The 10,666-nt window shown below is 49.2% G+C and overlaps 1 protein-coding gene across 1 annotated transcript in view; it reads left to right on the top strand.

Moving 5' to 3' along the window:
• The first annotated feature begins 1,214 nt into the window (after positions 1 to 1,214).
• The window catches only part of ZNF395 (zinc finger protein 395), a 58,303-nt gene continuing 48,851 nt past the window's right edge, over positions 1,215 to 10,666 (top strand). Inside the window, exons 1-3 of the mRNA XM_074384109.1 lie at positions 1,215 to 1,317; positions 3,221 to 3,323; positions 7,238 to 7,421. The gene's annotated coding sequence lies outside the window, so the exon portion shown is untranslated. The remainder of the gene's footprint in view (positions 1,318 to 3,220; positions 3,324 to 7,237; positions 7,422 to 10,666) is intronic.

Genomic DNA, 10,666 nt, shown 5'->3' with positions numbered 1-10,666 from the left:
TTGAAGCGCAGTGCCGATATGACAGCTCACTGCAGCTTTGAACTTCTGTGCTCAAGTGATCCTCCTGCCTCAGCCTCTCCAGCAGCGGGGACTGCAGCCCTGCACCACCATGCCTGGATAAGTTTTTTATTTTTGAAAAGGGCGGGGGGCGGGTCTCACTATGTTGCCCAGGCTGGTTCGAACTCCTGGCCTTAAGTGGTCTCCTACCTTGGCCTCTCAAACTGTTGGGACTACGGTCATGAGCCACTGTGCTGCGTTCGCCAGAGCGAACACTTTTGAGGTTCCTTCCACGTAGTTCTGCATCAGAAGTTTGTTTCTTTTTATCGAGTAGCGTCCCATTGCCTGGGTTATTGCAATTTGTTTATTCACTCTCCTGTTCATGGACATTGTGATTATTTTCTGGTTGGCTGTTCTGAATCAAGATTCATTTAGAAGTCTTAGTGTGGACATCTGTTTTAACTTCTCTTGGGTAATACCTAGGAGTGGGACTGTTGTGTGGTCGATGTATGGTGCAACTGAAATCCTTCCAGCTTTCTGAACCTCACGTTTCCCCACCCTTAGAGAAGACAGCCGGACAGGCACAGGGCTAGGTGAACTACATTCCGGGAACGGAGAGGCGTGGGAGGCCCTACAAGGCAGGCCTGTGTGTGCAGGAGGCAGGAGGGCGGGGTGTTTGCGCAGCAGAAGCCTGTGCGTTCAGGGGGCTTGAGATGTCGGATTCTGTGGACACAGGCAGGAAACTTAAGAAAGAGGCTCTGCTGAGCGGGGACCTGGGGAAGACGTGGGAGCCCTGCAGCCAGGCAGCGCTCCGAGGCTGTGCGTGCAGAGGCAGCAGCCGCAGCAAAGTCGTCGGGGAGCCCATTGGGGCCCTCGCAGGGCGGGGAGGCCAGGGCCAGTTCCCAGCGGGACCCGAGGAGGGGCGTGGGCGGCAGAGCGAGGCCCCAGGCAGCCTCCGGGGAGCCGGAGGAGGCCAGGCCCGGCCCCCGCCCCGCCCCTTCCCCTGCCTTTTCCTCCCTGGTTCCCTCCTTCTCCCCTCTCCTCCTCCCTACTCCCCTCCCCTCCTTCTCTCCTTCTTCCCCCCCCACTCCCTTTCCCTCCTTTCCTGTCCCGCCCCCTCCTCCTCCTCACCCGTCCCCCCCCTCCTCCTCACCCGTCCCCCCTCCCCTTTTCTCCGCCGCCACGGCGCAGACCCCGCCCACAACACGAGTCACGTGCACGGCACGCACCCTCCTTTGGGGCGGGCTCGGGCCGCGGAGTCCCGGGGGAGGAGGCTCGGGGCTGGCCGGGCACTCGACACGGGCCGGGACCCCGTCGCGGGTAGGCGGACGCCAGGAGGGGCCAGACAGACGGCGCGGGGCGGGGCCTGTCGCGAAGGGCGGGGCCTGTTGCCAGGGCTGGCGCAGGAAACGGGCCGAGGGGCGGGGCTGCCGGCTGCCCGCTGGGGCGCTGTTTACTCCTGGCGGGGGAGCTTTAACCCGCGGGCGCGTGGCGGTCGTGAAAACGCGGCGCCGGAGCCGCGGCCCGGGAGCCGGAGGTGGGGCGAGAGGGAGGGGCCGGCCGAAGACGCCCAGGACGGCTGGGCTTTGATTTTTCTTATTTTATTTAAAAAAAAGTCTGGCCTGCTACCCCTGACGTCCTCCTCCCCGTCCACAGACACAGACATGCGTGCGCGCTCACTCACACACACACATAGACACTCCCCTAGTGTGCAGACACGCACATACACGCGCACACACGACACATACATACACGCGTGCACACACGGGCGCATCCACACATGCACATATACACGCTCACACACACGGATACACACGCGTGCGCGCGCGCACACAGCACACACCAGAGTGCACCCACACGTGGGCATACACGCGCGTGCACACACGTACACACGGGTCACACACGTGCACACACTCGCGCACACACCCGAGTGCACCCATACACGCACATACACACGCGTGCACACACACGCGCACACCCAGTAAGTGGTTGCTGGAGGCTGCGTGCTCGCAGCGCTCTGGGCCCTGAGCGGCGCCTTGGGAGGTAGAGGTCTGACACGTGTGCGGCCCCTGAGGGCGTCTCTGCCACTTCTCCTAATCCAGGAAATGACTCGGTGGCAGCATCCCCTTAAGGTTTGTGTGCCTGCATGAGACTCGTCACGCACTGAGCTGATGTGAGTCTGTACTCTAGGCAGTCCGGCCACGTACGCTTCATTTTCTAATATACGCAATCGATACTAGAGTTTTCGGTTAAGCTGTGGAGCGCTCCGCGAGGGTGTCTGCATGAACACTGAGGACAGGCGGCTCTGTTGCAATGCCTTCCTCCACGAAATCAGTTTTCCATTATCTGAGAAATCCAGAGTAGAGAGATGCTGTGACACGTAATTTGGTAATGTCCTATCAACTACCCAGGTAACCGTTTTGCACCTGAGGAACGGAGGCGAAGTGGTCAGAAGTCGCACAGCTAGTGAAAGTGCACATGTCCTTTGACTCCCAGAGGTGCCCCATTCCCGCTCGGGTAATGGACATGTGTGATTTTCTGTGTCCCGCGTGCCTTCCTGTGAGACCTGGCTCCTCTATTCCCTGTGGTTTTATTTGGGCTGGCCACCGTAGTATTCCATCTCTCTGGCAACAGCCGTACAAAGGGTGGGCATTTTCACTGAGCAGAATCAATTACAGTTTTCCCTTGGAACTAATATATGAACGTGCGAAAGAAAAATGTGTTTTCTGCTGGTATTGCTAAATTAGGATGTCATAGCTGGGAGCTGCCAGCAGCTATGTTCCCAAGTGCATGAGGGAGGCTCATTTTTGAGGGCTGGGGGCTCTTTTGAAGTAGGGAAAAATGGGACTGATATGAAGGAGCACAACAGAAATGAGAGATTTGGAGAACAGACCCTACCAACTTTGTTTAAACCCAGGGTCCTGCTGTGCCTGGGACCAGTTATGCTCCTGGGTTTCCCAGTTAAGGAAGCTAACAAGTTCATTTTTTTTTTTTTTTTTTGCTTAAGCTAGCATGAATTGAGTTCCTGTCACTTGTCTCCAAAAAGAGTCCTGACTAATAAGTTTGGCACAGCGGTATTTATTTATCCCTCAAAGAATAGTGGAAGTTGGGTGCTGGCCACAGCTATCACTTCTTAAGTGTTCCACTTCCTAGAATGAGTCATAGCAAGAGTGAGTCCCGGGAAAATCTAATTCTTCCTCAATATGATTGCTTTTATACACAGAAAACAATTCAACAGGCCCAAGTCAGAGACTGGACAGATAACACTTGACCTTGGGATATGATGATGGTCTGGATCCTGCAGAGGCTAAAACTGAGATGTCGAGGTGAGACTACTGGAAGGTTCTTAGCAACATGGGGAAAGACAAAGAAAGAGAGAGAAAAGAAAGGAAGAAAGAAGGAGGGAAGGAAGAAAGATTGATAGAATAATAACTATTCTGGCTGGGCATGGTGGCTTACACCTGTAATCCCACACTTTGGGAGGCTGAGGCAGGCAGATCTCCTGAGGTCAGGAGTTTGAGACCACCCTGGCCAACGTGGTGAAACCCCAGCCTGTACTAAAAATGCAAAAATTAGCCAGGTGTGGTGGTGCGTGCCTGTAATCCCAGCTACTTGGGAGGCTGAGGCAGGAGAATCGCTTGAACCTGGGAGGCTGAGGTTGCAGTGAGGTGAGATCGTGCCATTGCACTCCAGCCTGAGCGACATAGTGAGATTCCCTCTCAGAAAATAAAAAAAGAATTAACTATTCTATCAGTTGGCTAAAGCTGAAAGATGGAAAGGTAAGAGGGTCAGTCTTAAAGAAGCAATTAGAGGACAGAACATGAATTGCAAGGGCATTTGGAATCACAGAATCTTAGAGACAGAGACCCTGACACATCATCTCCTTGCTCCTGAATAATTCCAGGGATGGACAGCTGGGTAGGTCACCAAGAAAAAGATGGTCAGCGGTCGATGGAGCATGGAGAGCGGGGAGGGATGATTCTTTTTTTTTTTTTTCTCGGAACCTTGCTCTGTTGCCAGGCTAGAGTGCAGTGGTGCAATCGCAGTCTTGGCTCACTGCAACCTCTGTCTCCCTGGTTCAGGTGATTCTCCTGCCTCAGCCTCCCGATTAGCTGGGACTACAGGCACCACACCCGGCTAATGTTTTTTTTTTAATTTTAGTAGAGACCGGGTTTCACCACAGCCAGATGGTCTCGATCTCCTAATCTTATCATCTGCCTGCTTCAGCCTCCCAAAGTGCTGGGATTACAGGCGTGAGCCACCGCGCCCAGTCGGGATGGTCTTTTCATATCCACTGTCAGTCATGGCCATTCTAAGGGTCTTGGGATAACATTACAGAGGTCCTATGTGTACTCCTTGGAAAAACATCAGGTAAACTGAGACTAGTCTGATATTGTCAACAAGAAAATAAATTTCCATGTTTTCCCCCTAACAGACAAAGGGTACAGATTCTCTGCTGGCTCTTTCACTGCTAGGCCTTTGACAGAGTTGAGAGGTGGACATCAGGAGCAGGCTGTTATTTGTCTACTTGGGAAAGGAAGAAGGGAAAGGGGTAGTTAGGAAGTGAGGAGCACAGGATCGAGCACAGTAGGAGACAGAAGGAGGAGGAGAGAGAAACAGCAGCTATGAGCAGAAGGATTTTGGAGGGAGAAACTTGTAAAGAGGATTTTTGAAGGCTTCTTGTGTGTTGTGCAATGAAATTCCTCCTTGGCTTCCTCCTATAAGAAGGTTAACGAAGACATATTACGTTAAAGGCTTTTTTCAGTTGGATTTGTTTCTTCTCCTGGCTGTTTCATCCAGAAGTCACAAGTCTGTCCTCAGCGGTTTACAAACTTCCCAGCTAACTAAAGGCCTCTTACCTCTGGTACCTTTCCCCCCAATACATACAGGAGGTCAGAGTGACAATGAATACTTCCATTTATCACGTGGGGGGTTAGCACATTGGGAATGGAGTGGGTGATGCTTAAATACATGATTGGAATTATTTTCCGGTCATTTGGCTGTCAGTATTCATTCAAAGGAGGCTGCCAGCTCTTTCGCTAGTGAATTTCAAAGTGTCTCTTTGGGGTGATTAGTTTGGATCAAGAGATAAGCCAAGAAGAAAGAAGGGGCAGATCAAAGGAACAACAACCTAGAATGGTCTAGAAGCAGATTGCGATCTAGTTTCTATATGGGACAGATCTTCACCCCTACCTTGAGTGCTGAATTACAAAACACCTAGATGCTAGCTAGCCATTTCTCATGCCCTCAGGAATCACTGACAGTTTGTCAAGGGTGATTTGAGAAGCAATCAATTGCACTATAAGCGGGAGAAGGCTGGGGTTTGTAAATCGACAGCTTGTAAGTGAGAAGATTGTGAGATGGGCCATCTCTAAGACAAGCATTGGAAAATCAGAGTGCTCCCAGGTGGATAATATAAAAGTGCAATTGGTCAGGATTTTAATAATCCACAAGACTTCTGCTTCCATGTATTATAAGGATTTCTAGGGCAAGATGTGGCCTAATGTCAGATGAATTTCAGCTTAGAAGAATCGTTAACTATATATTTTATAAAGGTAAGACTCTGGGTTTTATAGGCAAATATTGTATAGATTTCCTAAAAAAAAAAAAAAAAAAAAAGCCTAAAGATAAGTCTCATTCTTGGCTGGGTGTGATGATTTATTCCTGTAATCCACCACTTTGGGAGGCTGAGGCAGGCAGATTACTTGAGTTCAGTAGTTCGAGACCAGCCTGGCCAACATGGTAAAACCTCGTCTCTACTAAAAATACAAGAAAAAGTTAGCCAGGCATGGTGGCACATGCCTATAATCCCAGCTACTCAGGAGGCTGAGACAGGAGAATCACCTGAAACGGGAGGTGGAGGTTGCAGGGAGCCGAGATCATGCCATTGCTGCCTGGGAGACAAAACGAGATTCCATCTCTAAAAAAAAAAGTCCCACTCTTCTTCACCTAAATGCATTTAGGCAGGCCTATGAAATGAGGAGAAGCTTTTTGCCAGTAAATGACTTAAACTTGATGTCTTAGTCTGTTTTGTGTTGTTGTAAATCATACCACAGACTGGGTGATTTATAATGAACGGAAATTTATGTCCTCACAGTTCTGGAGGGTGGGAAGTCCAAAACCAAGGGGTAGGCATCTTGCAAGGACCGTCTTGCTATGTCACAACATGGCAGAAGGGCAAAGAGGGGCAAGAGAGTAAGAGGGACAAACTCATCCTTTTATAAGGAACCCACTGTCATTATAAGGGCATTAATCCATTCAGGAGGATGGTGTCCTATGACCCAGACATCTTCCATTAGCCCCTACCTCCCAACACCACTGCACTGGTGAGCAAGTGAACGATGGGGAACACATTCAAAACACAGCACTTAGAAAAATTAAATTGGAAGGAGAATCAAGGTGTCAGAACTTCCTATCTATATAACAAAATTCAAGAGGGAATTTCTTTTTTTTTGAGATGGAGTTTCGCTCTGTTGCCCAGGTTGGAGTGCAATGGCATGATCTCAGCCCACTGCAACCTCACCCTCCCAGGTTCAAGCGATTCTCCTGCTTCAGCCTCCTGACTAGCTGGATTACAGGTGCCTGCCACCATACCTGGCTAATTTTTGTATTTTTTGGTACAGACGGGGTTTCACCATGTTGGCCAGGCTGGTTTCGAACTCCTGACCTCAAGTGATCCGCCCACCTTGGCCTCCCAAAGTGCTGGGATTACACGCATGAGCCACCATGTTCAGCTCAAGAGGGAATTCCATGCTGTGTGTCAACCCACTTGTGCTCCTAGTGTCTTATGGACCAGCCTTGTGAAGTTGGGTATCCCAGTGGTGAGTGATGGAGACCGATCTCTGCTGGATATAAGAAACTCTGCTGACTGTGAATACAATATGATATCTGGTACAGACAGCATCAGCTATTCAATTCCGAAGAGCCAGAAGTTGTCATTAAATGATTGGCAGCATTTAAAATGCTTTTAGAAACAGCCTTTTATCTTTAGGATTGACAGATGGGGTTATGGACTTTTGTTTTTTAATCTTTTCATTTTGCTTGTCAAGAAGTTGTTCAGCTGATCAACCCCACATCCTGGGCAATAGTTTGTTAGCACATTGCTGTTGTGGCCTTATGGAAATAATAATAATAATATCTTTTTCCCAGTGCTTCATGGTTTTGCCATTCCACGGTATGCAGGATCACCCTGTGTGCTTTGTCAAGATCTGTGATACTTCTGCATTATTTTTGTCTCAAGATCTGGGCCATTCTTGACCATCTGGGCAGGCTGGAATCGCAGCAGGCACATCTGCCTTGGGCGGCTGTTTGCTGCTATGGAAGGATAAGGAAGAAGGCTGGAGTGCTCACATGGGGCTAGTGACCAGAATGGAACACATTTGAGAGATGATGAAGTTTAACTGCTGGACCAATATGAAACTCTGGTAAGTTCACTAAAGAAAAGGCCACTGGCCCCCTTCTGGGGAGGGCTAGAGGTGATCCTGCCAAGGGACAGAAAGTAAAAACAAGGTCCTTAAGAGCAAAGTCATGTGACAATAAACACACTGTAGCAGAAAAATAACCTGTGTGTGTGTTTGAGAGGGAGGGAGAGAGAGAGAGAGAGAGAGAGAGAGAGAGAGAGAGAGAGAGAGAGACAGGGTCTTACTCTGACACCCAGGCTGGAGTATAATGGCCTGAGCATGGTTCACTGCAGCTTCGACCTCCTGGACTCAAGCGATGCTCCCACCTCAGCTTCCCAAGTAGCTGGGACCATAGACATACGCGAACATGCCCAGCGAATTTTTTTTTTTTTTTTTTTTTTTTTTTTTTTGGACAGGGTCTTGGTCTATTGCCCAGGCTGGAGTGTGGTGCTGCCATCATAGCTCACTGCAGCCTCAACCTCCCAGGCACAAGCAATCCTCCTACGTCAGCCTCCTGAGTAGCTGAGACCACAGGCCTGTGCTTCCATACCTGGCTAGGTTTTATTTTTTATTTTGTAGAGACAGGGTCCCCTTATGTTACCCAGGCTGGTTCCAAACTCCTGAGCATGAGCGGTCCTCCCAGCTTGGCCTCCCAAAATACTGGGATTACAGATATGAGCCACTGCACCTGACCCAGTAAAATTACATGCTGATTGGAACCCAAGAAACTAAAAGAGGAGTGTCAGGGGTGAGTATTCCCAGTGTCCTCTTTCCTGCCAGTTCTTTACTTCTTCTTTTTTATTTTCTTTTTTGAGACAGAGTCTTACACTGTCACCCAGGCTGGAATGCAGTGGCACAAACTCGGCTCAACTGCAACCTCCACCTCCCGGGTTCAAGTGATTCTCCTGCCTCAGCCTCCCAAGTAGCTGGGATTACAGATGGGCACCACCATGCCTAGCTAATTTTTATATTTTTAGTAGAGACGGGGTTTTACCATGTTGGCCAGGCTGGTTTTGAACTCCTGACCTTAGTTGATCTGCCCACCCAAAGTGCTGGGATTACAGGTGTGAGCCACCACACCCAGCCCAATTCTTTACTTCTTTCTGGCTATTTCACTCTGCCCCATCTCTCCTCCTTCTCTTTTGGGAGCACCCTATCGGTTTTTCTGGTACCATTTGTTATTGAAGGGGTCGGATAACTTCAGGCTTCAGGGTCCTCTTGGAAGTCTCAGGTTCCTGGTGCTCTCCCGTCTTGTTTGATATTATTATTATTATATTATTATATTATTTTTGAGACAGAGTTTCACTCTTGTTGCCCAGGCTTCAGTACAACACTGTGATCGTGACTCACTGCAACCTCTACTTTCTGGGTTCACTGCAATCTTCACTTCCCGGATTCTCCTGCCTCAGCCTCCCCAGTAGCTGGGATTACAGGTGTCTGCCACCACACCCAGCTAATTTTTTGTGTTTTTAGTAGAGACAGGGTTTCACCATGTTGGCCAGGTAGGTCTCGATCTCCTGACCTCAGGTGATCCCCCCGTCTCCGCCTCCCAATGTGCTGGGATTACAGATGTGAACCACGGTGCCTGGCCATTTAATGGTATTTATTTCTTTCGCAGCTCTGCGTTATCTCCCTTGTGAGTGGGAAAAAGCTGGTCACTGAATTTAGCCTCTGTTAAAAACCTTCTATGAGAAGAGTATTCCTGCAGAGTTTGCAGTACGGCAACATAAGGGAGAGGGTTTCCCAGTGAGATTGGGGACCACTCAGATTGTATCTGTTGAGTTCAGCTGAATTGGCATTTTTATCACATGCTATGTTCCTGGACCTGGTCTGCTTCGGTGGGAAAGCCATGTCTATATATTTTTTTCTTTTTTTCCTCTTTTTTTTTTTTTTTTTTTTTTTTTTTTTAATGGAGTCTTGCTCTGTCACCCAGGCTAGAGTGCAGTGGCACAATCTCGGTGCACTACAGCCTCTGCCTTCTGGGTTCTAGCGATTCTCATGCCTCAGCCTCCTGAGTAGCTGGGACTACCGGCAGGCACCATCACGCCTGGCTAATTTTTATGTTTTCAGTAGAGATGGGGTTTTGCCATGTTGGCCAGGATGGTCTCAAACTCCTGACCTCAAGTGGTCTGCCCGCCCTGGCCTCCCAAAGTGCTGCGATTGTGGGCATAAACCACCATGCCCGGCCATGTCTAGACGTTCTTTCAGCTGTGCAGAAATCTTTTCCTTGGCCTCCCACTCCTCCAGTCTTAGTCACAAGCTCCTCCCTGGGGGTACAAGGTAGGGTGAAGCCTCAGCTGATCCACCCTCAGTTCTGGATTTTATCATCCTGGCCTGAGCAGTGAGATAAACATAATTTTAATCCCCACTTTTAATGCACTCACTAGAAAGCAGACAGGGCTGTTCCAGAATGGATTTCCTGTGTCATAGAAATCACAGAAGCATAAAAGGGAAAAGCCAGATGTGTACACTGAGCCTGCCCAGGCTTACACATTCCTTCATACCGAGAGTCACACGGCCTCATGTTCCCTGTTCTCAAAGCCAGCTCATTTTCCCCCTTTTAGAATATGGACATTTGCTCAAATTCACAGAGTTTCAGAGCTAGGAGGAAGGAGACACAGATCTGGGCATTTATGTGTTGGGGTGTACCCGTGGCCATCTTTACACATATGGGGGCTTGGTGTGAAAGTGTCACTGTGCAGATCTAAGCGAGAAACTTCAGAGATACCCTTAATCTTTGAACACCTATTTGCAACCTGTCTATCCTTTCTCTTCCATGGCATGCAAAGCCCACCTCTTCCAGGAAAGCCTTGCAGATTGAGTAGATCAGAGAGAAGATGCCATTGGCCCCAGGGCACACTGGCCCCACCACTTTCTCTTAAAATTCCTGACTCTAGTGCTTCTTGGACTGAAAATACTTCCAGTGGGTGCTGGACCTGTTTCACTAAGATACACTGTAATTTCCTCAATCAAAAGAAAAGCAGGAAATACGCCACACATGCAACTTCAGTAGTATTCTTTTCGCTTGAAACTCACAGCCTGGCTTGAGATTGTGGTATGAAAGTTGTGTTTAGAACTGTGATCACAAGCCAGGTGTGGTGTCTCATGCCTATAATCTCAACACTTTGGGAAGCCGAGGCAGGTGGATCACTTGAGGCCAGGAGTTTGAGACCAGCCTGGCCAACATGGCAAAACCCTGTCTCTACTAAAAATATAAAAATTAGCCGGGCAATTAGGGTTCCTGCCTGTAATCCCAGCTACTTGGGAGG

This window comes from Saimiri boliviensis, chromosome 13 (assembly GCF_048565385.1).
Source record: "Saimiri boliviensis isolate mSaiBol1 chromosome 13, mSaiBol1.pri, whole genome shotgun sequence".
NCBI lineage: Eukaryota > Metazoa > Chordata > Mammalia > Primates > Cebidae > Saimiri > Saimiri boliviensis.
The sequence above is the reverse complement of the archived record's forward strand: the minus strand, read 5'-3'. Positions and strand labels throughout refer to the sequence as shown.